Genomic DNA, 14,969 nt, shown 5'->3' with positions numbered 1-14,969 from the left:
GAATTTAGGTGAGTATCCGGTCTTTCCCCATAAGAGATGGAGGGCTAATACTCTCCGAATGGCAAGTAATTGTTCTGAAGGTTCTGATATTGCCCCACTGGTAACAGACAAGGCCGGGAGGTGTCCATTGGGAAGCCTCAGGTTACAATGGGCAGATGTAATTGGGGTACAGCACTGCCCCCTAAAACCACCGGACAATAGGAATGCTCATCATTGACAACAGCTTAGGAAAATGAGGAGTTAGGTATCCAAGGGAATCTCTTGTTTTATAATAGTGGGGTTGCCAAGCCTAAATGTTAGAAGAAAAAAAAAAGAAAGTACAAGAAGAGGATTTTTTGGCAATAAACATAAAACATTTACTTATATATGCATCATACACTTATTGATTGAACAGAACTAATAAATATACAGACAGTATGATACATTTGAATAAGGTATGTCAGATGTACAGTACATATCTAATTACATATTTCCATAGTTCATAATCAATGTCTTTGTCCCGACGCGTTTCACCAATATGGCTTCCTCAGGGGGTTTTCGAGAGACCAATTTACAGTACATCTGAATAATTAATGATGAGAAAAATCACCAATTGGGATGAATGTTGGATGACTAAAAAGTGTGATAAATTTCAAACACACATAGTGAGTTGTTAAAAGCTTGGACGTATAATTTTCCTTCTAACTATACCTCCAAGCTTTTACCAACCAACAATAATAAAAAACAGTATTTATATAGCGCCAACATATTACGAAGCGCTGTACATTAAATAGGGGTTGCAGATGACATACAGACAGTGACACAGGAGAAGGAGAGGACCCTGCCCCAAAGAGCTTACAATCTAGGAGGTGGGGGAAGTATCACACAATAGGAGGGGGATATGGAATGGTGGGAAGTAGTGAGGGTTTAGGAGACAGAAGAAGACGGGTCAGTGGGGGGGAAGATCAGATGGGTGTAAGAGGGTCCGGGGGGCCTTCTTGCATGGCGCTGTCATTTTGCTTTACATGATGTCACAGATCTCAGAAGCCGATATATATATTGGTATATTTTCTATGCTGTGGGTAAATATTAGAACCTCTGCCCGATTTATTTTGCACTTTGGGTCAACACTCTCTGTTGGTCCTGGTGATTATTGTTTTGGGGAAAGTATTTGGATTTTTTATTGAAAATAATAAAATTTGTCTTTTCCAATCTTTCATCGTTCTCACGGCCGCCCTCCGATGTCACCAAATCCTTAGCAGTGCTGCTGTGCGGTGTACGGATGATAAATACGCCATTCATCCAGAAATTCTGCAGCTTGTTATATATTTAGCCCCAGAATCAGGAACATTGCGATTATAAATTCAGAAATCACCAGATTAACATCAAGAAATAATTTCATCAGCTCGTCTTTGATTTGCATTCTAAATGAAGTGACAGAAAGAGAGTTTGTGCTGCTAAATACTTATAAATATGAATTTCTGTCACCTGGAAGAGTCGGATCCTTCATCTGTCAGCCCGCCGTACCTAAGATTCATGTTCCTTCTATACTGGCAGTCTGCCCTCCGACCTTCCCTTCATTAAATCTACCCTTCAGCCTCCCATTCATTATTCTGCCCTCCAGCCTGCCCTTCATTAAATCTACCCTCCAGCCTGCCCTTCATTAAATCTGCCCTGCAGCCTTTCCCTTCATTAAATCTTCCCGCCAGCCTTCCCTTCATTAAATCTGCCCTCCAGCCTTCCCTTCAATAAATCTGCCCTCCAGCCTTCCCTTCATTAAATCTGCCCTCCGACCTTCCCTTCATTGAATTTGCCCTCCAGCCTCCCATTCATTATTCTGCCCTCCAGCCTCCCTTTTAATAAATCTGCCCCCAGCCTCCTTTCCACTATATCTGCCCTCCAGCCTCCCCCTCCTGATAGCTGCCTTCCAGCCTCCCCTTCATTAAATCTGCCCTTCAGTCTTTCCTTCAATAAATCTGCCCTCCAGCCTTCCCTTCATTAAATCTGCACCCCTGCCTTCTCGCCATTAAATCTGCCCTCCAGCCTCTCCTTCATTAAATCTGCCCTCCAGCCTCCCCTTCATTACATCTGCCCTACAACCTTCCCTTCAATAAATCTGCCCTCCAGCCTTCCCTTTAATAAATCATCTGCACTTCAGCCTCCTCTTTATCAAATCTGCCCCCCAAGCCTTCTTTTTATTAAATATGCCCTTCAGCCTTCTCACATTGTTCATTTGAAGCTGCAGCAAGCCACACCCCGCCTCATTTACTGGCTGGTGGCTGTCCAGCATAATCTAGCCCCTCCCTCCCCAGCCAGATAGTTCATGACCACGCCCCTTTCATTCATTGGATTTCATCAATTGGACAACAACTGCCATGCACACAGTAGCCATTGTGAGAAAAGTTGGGCAAACCAATGCTTCCTCCTGCCGGAAACAGACCAATGATATATTTGCAGCATGAACCCAAATATTGGACTGAAGTAAGAGACTTTAAAATGGTGCAACATTTCCTAAAATTATATATATATACACTTTCTGATCAGTTCAGAGATACTTGCATGCTTAAAAAGAAGCTGATCTGCTCATTTTCCTACTGAAGGTCCAAATCTCATCGGGGGGGGGGGGGGGGGGAAATATTAAAAGCCCCCCCCCCCCTATTTAGCAGTCTCTGATAAGATGCAGATGAGATTCCCCTTGCTGGAAATGCCGTTTACCTGGAACAAGTGATCAGATCACAGAAATCAAAGTACAGGGGTTGGGGGGTTTTGGGATTTTCAGAAGGAATCCACATTGATTCGGGAATCTCGGGGAATTCCCGGGACGACGTTTCTGCACCCGGCAAACCTTCTTCTAGCAGAATAAATTTCAAATCGGCTTACAGCACTGACAAGCGAAATGATTCCGGGCCGCTTCTCACTTCCTGCCGCTATGCCTAATGCAGCCCATTAGCCGGATGATTTCTATCCGCTCGGCTGCGCGGTTTTACGCATTCGCACTCAATCGCCGCTTCTGTGCGACCTTAATGACTGCTGTGTGTCACCGCCGCAAAGTCGCATGAAAAGTTCCTTCTCGGGGGATGGGGCCGGAAAACAGCCTGAAAAGTGTATTTCATACATAATAAATTGCCAGTAAAATCTCCGGCTTTCTCAAAATGCTTTTTGCTGCCCACAAAAAATGTTGCAGTAAAGCTGCGCTGAATCCCCGCGGGACGGCGCCGACATCTACAGGAAAGCGGCTGGTAAATGCGAGAACAGCCCCGGGCTTTGTCACTTTTTTTTTTACCCCTCGTTGGCGCCTTCGATGGGGGAAAATAACTTATTCTGTGCACAATAAAAAAGAACATTTTACAGAAAGATAAAATGCAACTTCCCCATCGCATTTCAGGTTCAGCGGTAATAAAGAGCTCCTGTGATCTCTGATTTGTTATCGTAATCTAAAAACGGAATTTTTGAATCTTCTCAGATAAAATAATAATACCGGAGCTGATTTACTGTTCATCCATTCCTGAGATTTTCACAGCCTGACCACTTGTCTGATAAGGGAGGGATCCAAAACATTTAAAGGTCTTGTCCCTCCCCCAAGCTTTGATTGGACAGTGAAAGGAGAAGCAGCAGATTGATGATCTCTGCACCTATCATGCTTTGCAACATAGCTGGTTGGTTGTGCCATCTCTGTGCTGCGCTGTGCAATAGAAACCAAGAAGCTAATACCAAGTTAAATTCAGGTCTTATCACTACTTCCAATTATATAATAATAATGACAAAGCCGCATTTGTTTTATATTTGAAGTTTAGCTTTAAGGCCAAATCCTTGGTGATGCTGCCATAAAGATCCTTGTTCAGGCACTTCCTGTTATAAGGTGACAACACCCTGTCCCTGTTTTCGGATTGTGCATATGTGTTGTCACCTATCATATAGGCCTCCAATGGACTTCAGGTTGCCATTGGCTTGGTCACCATCAGCAAATCACCAGAAATTATCTGCAGGAAGCTTGCGTGGAAAAACATCACAGATGGAACAAAATGTTTTAAAAATAATGTTGGTTTATTAGACACAGCAAGCTAAATGTCATTAAGTTGAATATTCTTTCCCTGCCATAGCCGTAGTCCCTTCCATACCAGCCTGGGGCTAGGGGTCATATGCCCGGCAAATGCCAATGTATGCCCATGAAATGCCATATTCTTCCCTGTGGTGACCCCAATACTTCTCCATCCTGGAATGACCCCCCATCTCTCCGGGCACAAGGCAGCCACTTTTCATTCCTCCAACCTGTTCACCAAATACGAAGCTTTAATTGCAGTTTAATTGACACAGCCCAGGCACCTAATTACCCCGCTCGGTGTCCCCAGGGAGGACTTCAATGCATCCGAAACATTCGCCTCTGGCTCCGGCCGTTGTATTGGGGGCAGAGCGGACGCCATGCTTCAAACCCTTGTTTGCTTTTTCCCCTGGCCTTGACGATGTGCCAGGGAAGTTTGACAAAATGCACAGTGTTGTTTGTGAAAAAAAGAAGAACATGACGCCCATAAACAAGGATGAATACGCAGGCTCCGCCGAGATTTGGACTTTGGTGGCTGGGAGAGCGGCCAGCGCCATGGAAAGAGCCCAAAGCATTAACATAATTACCCCGCGTCCTGAATAATCCCAGAATATTCCCGGCCTGGACCCATTCTGAGCAAACAGCATTGTGAATTCCATGTTTTAGGATTCTCTAACACAGAACCCAAAGAGTGAGAAATTAGGAATGGGAATGGGCTGAAAATGAAACACATTAGAAAATACAATCACTATGAAAAGTGATGATACAGCTTTGGGTCAAACCAAGTCTGGCCCTCCCACAATGGGGAGATATCCCCTATTAATCGTGTCTCTGCCCCTCCCACAATAGGGAGATCTCCAATAGTTTGTGTCTCTGCCCCTCCCACAAATAGGAGATTTCCCCCAGTAGTTTGTGTCTCTGCCCCTCCCACAATGGGGATTTCCCCCAGTAGTTTGTGTCTCTGCCCCTCCCACAATGGGGATTTCCCCCAGTAGTTTGTGTCTCTGCCCCTCCCACAATGGGGCTTCCCCCCCCCCCCCCCTCTATACTTTGTATTTGTACTTTGCTCATATTAGATTCAGCTGTGCTGTGTAATTCTCAGGACTGGATGAACAGTAATAATGATATTATTTATATTTCTCTGTATTTAGCTGTTTGTCCGGAGCTGAAAAAAAATAAGAAAAGGGATTTGTGCCCAAAAATCCCCCCAATAAAATCTGTCCTTTTCCCCTGAATTGGAGTCCTATAGATCTGATTGCCTCCCCCCCCCCCCCCTTGCTCTCCCGGTGCATTCAGCAGACCCAACATGAAATTATCGTCTTGTAGATACAGTGGGGAATGGGGGGGTTATTATTTGGCTCCAGGAGAGCTCGGCGTCCCCAACAGAGCAGAATTGCACTTTTCTTCAAAAGCTGAAAATGATCTCCAATTCTTCAAATCACAGAAACATTATATGAATCTTCTTATAGATCTCAGGCAGCAGATGTCAGCCCAATAATCATGCGCTGGGGGGTCTGCAATTCCCCTTGTAATGTGCAACAGTGGGGATGAACTCTAGCTAGCACCTTGAAATACCCCAGATGCCCCTCCTCTGTATTGCCCCTTGGTACTTGGAATCCTTTACTGTGTAATGCCTCTTTTTTGCCCCTATGATGTCATTACAAGGACCGCGAAAAAGGTGGAGCAGGAGGAGGAGTCCCTGGGACTAGTGGCCAATCAGAGGCAGGGTGTGTGATAGAGGACGGTGGGGTCTCTCTACTCTTAGCCCCTAGCAAGTCAACCTGCTTATCTCAAACCCCTTACCTCTCATATTTACTAAAATCAGAACAACCCTTTCTCTTATGGGTAATATCAATAAACCTAAAACTTTCTCCATACCCCCCCCCCATGCTGACTTCATTTTTTTAACAATTTATCACTAACTTTTGTTATCAGCTCCCCTCTGCTACTGCTGACAGCACAACCAATCACAGACCTCAGGTTTTTTGTATTGGATTTGTGGTGTGCAGACATATAGGGTGGACAGGTGTTACAACACTGGCACAAGGTTAGCACAGGAGGTACAACACTGGTACATGGTTAGCACAGGAGGTACAACACTGGCACAAGGTTAGCACAGATGTTACAACACTGGTACATGGTTAGCACAGGAGGCACGACCCTGGCACATGCTTAGCAAAAGAGGTAAATCCCTGGCACATAGTTAGCACAGGTGTTAGATCACTGGTACAGGGTTAGCACAGGAGGTACAACCCTGGCACATGGTTAGCACAGCAGGTATAGCCTTCACGTGTGGTTAGCACAGGTGGTACAACACTGGCACCTGGTAATCACAGGAGGTACATTTGTGATGACTAACATATGATAACTTATTGAACTGCTTTTTGACTCCTAAATAAGAAGAGGTCTGTGGAAAAATTCTATCATGACAGCAGAATAAGAAACTTCAACAATGACAAAAGGTTACTCAGCTTACAGCACTGCCTCTCACACACTGTATCAGCACATTCATGGACAGGCTGAGAATAATTGACTAGCAGAGCTGAAAGGGGAGAACAGGATGGCACAGATGTGGATGAGTGGGCTGGATGAATCTTGTAGTCTATTAGACAGGAAATAGGGTCGACTAAGGGTGTCTGCTGCTTCTAATGTTCGTTGTGTGAAAGTCACAGTGTGCATGATGGTGGAGGATAGGGGGCCTGGAGTGCAGCTTTAAAACCTGTTTTATTTTTTCCATGGTTTACTAGCTCTGTTCTGTAGATCGAACATAAGGTAAGAGCAAATCACTTTTTTGTTAAATATTTTTATTAGAATAGTTTAGTTATAAATTCCCTTTAGGAAATGATTTCCCGGTTTTAGCCCAGCTGTAGTATTTGCAGGATTTGTGTTAGCGGGCTGTACTTCTATCGCAGGGATAACATTTGTGTGTCCTGCCGCCCCTCTGTGGATATATTTATCCCCCCGGGCAGACGTCGCTGACTCCATATTGTTAATAGATTTATCACCGGTGAGAGGATCCCGGCGCCTCTGCGGAATTCAGAAGCTGATCCGGGGCGCTTTATGGGAATACTTTGTTCTAAAGTAACAACGAGATAAATCCGCCTTCCAATCCCCGCTGGGGAACCCAATTCAGGGCAAAACCCGCAGGAGGGGCGCAGCCTGGTCTGACCGACATGCCATGCGTGAGAATGAGGAATGGATTTTATATTGTGGGTGAGCGAGGTCTACAAATGATGGGTGAATGTCATAAATACCAACCAATGATCTGCCCGGTGTGTAAAGATCCTTAGAAGATGGCACAGACTAGAAATGGGATCTTATGAAGGGTACTCAGGAAAAAAAATCCCTTGGAGGGGAAGTGTACTAGTATCGGGGTCATTGGGAGAAGTAATGCCGTAATCTCTCCGGACCCTTTTAGTTGGGCGCACCACCCGGCACTTATCAATAACCACCCCCCCTGATTGGGTCACAATACCCGGACTGCCACCCAGCTACAGCTTCTTCCCACCCAGCTACAAAAAAATTAGGGGATAATACTGCAATGTACTAGTACTGGGGTCATATGGAGAAATAGTAAACTGGTATAGGGGGCATTTGGAGAAGAAGCATGAATGTAGGGGGCATTTGGAGAAGCAGTGTACTAGTGTAGGGGTAATTCAGAGAAATCATCTACTAGTTTAGGGGTTATTTGAAGAAGTAATGTACTAGTATAGGGGAGACTTGCAGAAGAGTGTAATAGTATAGGGGTCATTCAGAGAAATCATGTACTGATATAGGGATCACGTGGAGAAGGATGTACTAGTATGAGGGCATTTAGAGAGGCAGTGTACTGGTATAGGGGCATTAGGAGAGGCAGTGTACTGGTACTACATATCCCCCTCCTATTCTGTGTAAATCCCCCCACCTCCTAGAGTGTAAGCTCTTCAGGGCAGGGTCCTCTCTTCCTCCTGTGTCACTGTCTGTATCTGTCTGTCATTTGCTACCCCTATTTATTTGTACAGCGCTGCGTAATATGTTGGCGCTATATAAATCCTGTTTATTATTATTATTATTATTAATAATAATAATAATAATAATAATAATAATAATCATAATAATATTTATAATATTAGGGGCATTTGGAGAGGCAGTGTACTAGTATAGGGGGCATTTGGGGAGGCAGTGTAGTAGTATAGGGGGCATTTGGAGAGGCAGTGTAGTAGTATAGGGGGCATTTGGAGAGGCAGTGTAATGGTATGAGAGCATTTGGAGAGGCAGTGTACTGATATAGGGGCATTTGGAGAGGCAGTGTACTGGTATAGGGGCATTTGGAGAGGCAGTGTACTGGTATAGGGGGCATTTGGACTGCATCATGTACTAATATAAGGATAGATTGGTGTACTAGTATGGGGTCCTTTGGAGAAGCAGTGTATGAGTTTAGGGATCATTAGGAGAAATGAATTAGTTTAGGGCTCATTTGGGGAAGCAGCGAAAGTTCTCCTTATCCCTGACCCAGCCCCCCCCCCCCTCCCCCATACCTGAATTTCCAGCGGTGTTTTGTCCCCAATGCCAAATTAAAGGCTCCTTTGAAATTCTCCCTAAATGATTCCTGTGTAGCCACCCCTCCCCTCCCCCCCCCGGCCCGCCCGCATAATTGCAGCAATTTTAATTTTTGTGATTATTTTGGATTGATACTTCAGCGATGTCGGCGGACCATGATTTCCCATCGGAATGCAGCATCAAAACATTTTCATTTGGAGGGTAAACACGAAATCTTTGCTTCACCCAAAGCTGAGGACAGGCGGGTAATGAAAGACATTTCATACGGAGATACGTCAATGGGCGCAGTATAACGATTCTGAAATCGTGGAGAGAATCATGGAGGTCACAGGAAATCCTGGTATCCTATACAGGGCCGCCTGAGGATTCAACGCATGGGTCAGCAACCAACTAGAGCAGGGGAATCCTCCAGCATCTGTATTGAATCTCCTGACAGCATCAAGCACAACATTCCCCCATCATTCACTCTCAATAATAATAACTAATAGGGTTGAACATTTATTGATTGTTAGAGCTCAGCTGAACTTTAGTTTGAATCAGCTAAATCTATTCCAAGTGCATCAAAGATGTGCAAGATTATTTCCTAGAAATCAGGCTGCCCTCAATGTGCTGCAGAGAATGACATTGCTCTCTGTATAGAAGCAGCGGTCTCTCTGCAGAAGTCTGACACACCCCCTGCTAAGTCAGAGCCATCCAACCAGCATGGAGCATGAGAAAGCGGATGAACTCCTTCTGCAGCCTCTCACTTTGTGACTGGATACAAAATTACAATGTTGCTGCCTGATCACTGGGGGGGAAAGAAACTGAGAAAATGCTTTCTCCTGCCTGCAGCAGACTGATGACATAATCTCAGCCTAGGCAAAGTCACTGACAGGAGATCAAAGATGGCTTATTTTTGCAGTGGTCTAAATAAGTCCTGAATGTATGGATTTATTAAATATTGCATTTCACAGATTCTTCCATCCAAAGATACAAAATAGAGATCCATAGCGGTGAATAAGAAAAGCACCCCCCCCCCCCCCCCCAGCAGGCAGATTAATAAACCCTCTGACCGACCTCGATATCTCCAGGGCAAAAGCATGCACCGACCCCAATTGCACAATTGCATCAGCTGCTGTGTTGCTCCCCTAGAGGGGTCGGAGTACAAACATTTCAGCAGCGTCAGATTTCCAAACAATATTCTTAATGACATTTTCCTGGGTCTGACCCCCATCTGTGTCTGATTGGCCTATAACATATTTTACGGATTACAGACAATGCCAATTAGTCTTCGGGCCCCCACTATTTGTTAGGGAAGTGAGATGGAACGGTGTGTGGCCCCCTGCCATGCAATCTGTTTCATGTTAGGTGATTGGGGCCGGAGGTTAATGAAAAGTCTCCGCTGCAACACAACAATGCAACGAGGGGGGACAACGCAGCTCATCACTCCGCCAATCACACATGGGAAGGGTAATTAAATCCTTTTTATAACGTTCCCAATTAGCAGCGGTCAGGGCTGGCTGCATTGCGTGGTATAACCCTGGAAACGTCCCCGGGGCAGGGAGCTGACCCCCCACCCTGCACACAGGGGTCTCCATGCACCCAGCAGCACCCATTGCTTGGACTGTTCAGCCAAATTGACTTGTTTGTTCTAATTTCTGTAGAGTTCAGGTCTGTTCCCAATATTATTATTATTAAAAAGGATTTATATAGCGCCAACATATTACGTAGCGCTGTACAATAAATAGAGGTTGGAAATGACAGACAGATAGAGACCGTGACACAGGAGGAGGACCCTGCCTGAAGAGCTTACAATCATGTTGTGTTACTGCAAACATTTTAGAGCTGAAACAGAACACTGGCATTGGTACGTTGGGTTATCATTCATCCTCACTGGTGCCCAACACACTGCAGTAACACATGGCAATGCATGCCAACACGCCAGATGTTGGCATTCACTTTTACCAATTGTGATTTAATGCGTTTGCTGCACTGGACAGCCCATTCCAATGATTTGGGTTTCCTTAATGCAACACCCACAGTGCTCCCCCCAGCTGCTTTTAGCTGGGCACACCGCCCGGCACTTTTCAGTAACCAACCGGACGTTATAGCAAACCTGAAATAGATTTCTTAAAAAAAAACATTTGCTCTTGGTTGGCAAATGGTTTCAATCCTTGAACAGATCCATTCCAGGTTTGCTGGATCACCCAGGTTCTCCCATGATAGTCTTCTCCAGTCCTGCCGAGCTTTGATAAATCAGGTTTAAAGTGGTTATAACAATCATTAAGACACTGACAGTCACTGTGATGACCCATGGTGTAATGGAGAAATGATAGGTACCCCTATATAGGAGAATGAACAATTTATAGAAAATACTTTGATAGTAACTCTGCCTTTGCGCTGCCAAACTAACTTACTACACTCTTAGAAATGTACAATGAGCCCCAGTGAATGAGGAAACATTTTGTTTTCACTTGGGACATGTTCCTAAATGACTTCCTAACCATATTCCACCATGTTTGGTAACAGCACTATGGTCAGGGGCTTAGTAAATAACTCAAAAAGTTGTCAGGGGCTTTATAGTCCCATTTCTATAGATTTAGAGGTAAAATACTAAATTAAACTTGGGACATGTTCCCACAGATTCCTCCAGACCCCTCCAAACACACAGACACACCACCGGCAATTTTAATACCAATGCCATGTTTGAGGCTTTGTGATTTATTGTTAAAGTTGAGCTGCTAAAATTTTACTAAAATAACTTCAAGCACCCAACACTTTCTCTTTAAATTATTATTATGAAACCGGATTTATATAGCACCAACATATTACGCTGCGCTGTACATTAAATAACGATAAATGAAATCCTGCAAGATGTTGAGCTGTTGCCTTTTGAATGATTTTTTAATTTTTTTTAGGTTGATGTTTGCAGTTTAAGGTTTTGCAAAGTTTGATAGCTAACCAGAAACTTAGCCAATCACAAAGCAGATACAAGAGAGGTGTCCTCTGATTGGCTGTTCAAGGTCAGCCTGCACCTTATAACACAGAAATTGTTGTTGGAAGGGAAACAAATCTGTAACTTTGATTTATTGATATTAATTATTAACCTTTAATATCTCTGTCAACCTTTTCCTTCCTGTTGTTTCCGGAGATTTACTTAACATAAAATAAAGCCAATTCTGTCAGAAAGTTGCTTTAAAATTTGAGAATATGGCTCCCGGCCATGGCGCTGTGTGTGGCTGCAGTGAGCGACTCGTTTCATTTATCGCTTTAATCCAATTAATTCTTTAAAATACGATGCAGTGTGACGGGGGAGGGGTCAGTCATTTCTAGACCAGTCAATTCCCCCGCAGGAACCCAACACGTTGCAAGGGAAGTGCGCAGACAGGCGCTGGGACTTCCAGACAGTTCTGGAAACCTCCTGAAGAACTATAAGTCTAAGCATGCCAAAGGAAGGCAGCTTGGACTGTCAGGGATGAGGAAAATTAAAGTTTTGGAGGTTTTTGGAATTGGACATTTTTGCCATTGTTGATGCAAGGATACGTGAGTTTGCCTAGGCACATAATATGGCAATCACATGACAAAATATTAGGGCGATGATTAAGATTGGGGTCAGAAGTTCATCCTTACGTGGTTGAATAACAGTAAGTTGAGTGGTGAGGGGGTAGTGAAATGCAATTATTGAGCATTTGCTGAACCCAGGAATTTTTTAAAGCCGGGTGGGATTATGTTAATAATATCCAGTCTATATATAACGCTGACATATTACGCAGCGCTGTACAATGTCCATAGTCATGTGACTAGCTGTCCCTCAAGGGGCTCACAATCTAATGTCTCTACCATAGTCATATGTTATTATTACAATCTACGGTCAATTTTGGGGGGAAGCCAATTAACCTAAATGCATGTTTTTGGAATGGGGCCGGGGAGAACACATGGGGCATCTTCTGTCCTTCAGAAATGTATTGCAAATGCATGCTAATATGGTCGGAAAGTAATCTCATGAAGTCAATGGAACCACAACTGTACCACCTTTATATGCCCACTAACAACTACACCATGTAAGAGAAAGGGTTGGGGCAGCAGAGTGTCAGGTACTGGTAGTTCTGGGAGTCCATGTGATAACTACCCTCCGGCATCCTTGCAGAACTCTGCATCCATGAGAGGGAATCATTTCCTCTCTGATACTTCCTATCCTGAAGTACCTTTCCTATGGAGGGCTTCATCCCCCCAGACTTCCACCATTGGAGCTAAGTCTTCCATCTCCCCAGGCTTCCACTATTGTAGCTAAGTCTTCCATCCTTCCAGACTTCCACTATTGGAACTAAGTCTTCCATCTCCCCAGGCTTCCACAATTGTAGCTAAGTCTTCCATCTCCCCAGGCTTCCACCATTAGAGCTAAGTCTTCCATCTCCCCAGGCTTCCACTATTGTAGCTAAGTCTTCCATCCTTCCAGACTTCCACTATTGGAACTAAGTCTTCCATCCCCCTAGGCTTCCACTATTGGAGCTAAGTCTTCCATCACCCCAGGCTTCCACCATTGGAGCTCAATCTTCCATCCCCCCTGACTTTCACCATTGGAGCTAAGTCTTCCATCATCCCAGGCTTCCACCATTGCAGCTAAGTCTTCCATCTCCCCAGGCTTGCACTATTGTAGCTAAGTCTTCCATCCCCCAGACTTCCACCATTGAAGCTAAGTCTTCCATCTCCCCAGGCTTCCACTATTGTAGCTAAGTCCTCCATCCTTCCAGACTTCCACTATTGGAACTAAGTCTTCCATCCCCCTAGGCTTCCACCATTGGAGCTAAGTCTTCCGTCCCCCTAGGCTTCCACTATTGGAGCTAAGTCTTCCATCTCCCCTGGCTTCCACCATTGGAGCTAAGTCTTCCATCCCCCCAGGCTTCCACCATTGGAGCTAAGTCTTCCGTCCCCCTAGGCTTCCACTATTGGAGCTAAGTCTTCCATCTCCCCAGGCTTCCACCATTGGAGCTAAGTCTTCCATCCCCCCAGGCTTCCACCATTGGAGCTAAGTCTTCCATTATCAAGAACCACAGTCATCCTCCTAGTAGTTTATTGTCCGGACCCTTAATTAGCCAGGCCCCGGGGTCCCAAGGCCAGCTTACGCTGTGTCTCCAACTTCTTCTAGACATTCATGGCAAAGACCCCCGGCTTTCAATTCCCTACCCATTTAACCTGCTTATAGTGCCCACCTAAAAAGACACCAAACATCTCTATGGGCCGAACAGATCTACCAGAGTAGTGATTGGTTCCCACCTTGCTAAAGGCAGGTTTCCCCTCTGCTACAGAGAGCAGCCAACCATCACTCCCTGGGGAGAACAGAATCTGAAACAATCCATCATAACCCAGTTAACCCCTGACTCCGTAACGTACTCCTTACATTTCAGAAAACGTGAACTTGGAAATATTATTTACAAAATAATTTTGGGAAAAACATTTGGCTCATTATTTGAATAGATAAATCATTAGCAGAGTTTGTTAGGCACAGCTCCATCACTAACTATGATCTGAAAAATCAAATCAAGTGAGATATAATAATATATTTAATAAATATCATGAAGCAGGAAACATTTAGCAGAGTAAGTAAATGAATGCACAAACTGCACAGAGTGGGGACATAAAGCTGAATCCTGCGTATCCGTCAGATCCAATTATGTGAAGGCATTTTATGTTAATATGAAGAATTGTATGTTTCCTTAAAACCCTCAAATGTCATTTTTTTTACGCTCTGATGGAAATGAGGGAATTAGGAACAGGTTTCAATTAACCCGGTGTTATCCATGAACCGTGGGCAAGGGGGGCACAGAGGAGAATTCTGTATTATGACCCTGGGGTGCTGGGGCGGAGAGATTCCAGTGACTGCTGATGAGATAAATGTGAAATGCATCATTTAGCATTACAGCATGAAATTCATGTGCTTAATAACGCACTCAGTTCCCAGATGGCCGCTTCATTCACTTCTTCTGTCCACTGCCTGCAGAATGTTACAGAAATTCACAATGGATGCACATTGGTACCGGACAAGAATCATTACAGCCATGCCAGAATCCATCCCTGCCCTTCCCTGCACCTCTCCACTGTCTCTGTTATCTTTTTACTCCTTTTCAATGATCCATGATATATTTCTTCTTTTGTCTTTGCTTCTTTTGTTTCTTGGACTTCCCTCATCTTGCCTCTTTCTTCTCATACTTTTCTCTATTCTCCCTTCAGTTTATTGTTTCTCTATTTTCCTTTCTGTTCTTTCTTTCTTTCTTTCTTTCGTTCTTTCTCTCTCTCTCTTGCGCTCTTCTCACTCTCTCTCTCTCTCCCTGTCTCTCTCTCTCTCTCATTCTTCTCTTTCTCTTTCTCTCTCTCTCTCTCTTTCTTCTCTCTCTCTCTCTCTCTCTTTCTCTCTTTCTTCTCTCTCTCTCTCTCT

Source organism: Pyxicephalus adspersus, chromosome 5, assembly GCF_032062135.1.
Source record: "Pyxicephalus adspersus chromosome 5, UCB_Pads_2.0, whole genome shotgun sequence".
NCBI classification, from domain to species: domain Eukaryota; kingdom Metazoa; phylum Chordata; class Amphibia; order Anura; family Pyxicephalidae; genus Pyxicephalus; species Pyxicephalus adspersus.
The sequence above is the reverse complement of the archived record's forward strand: the minus strand, read 5'-3'. Positions refer to the sequence as shown.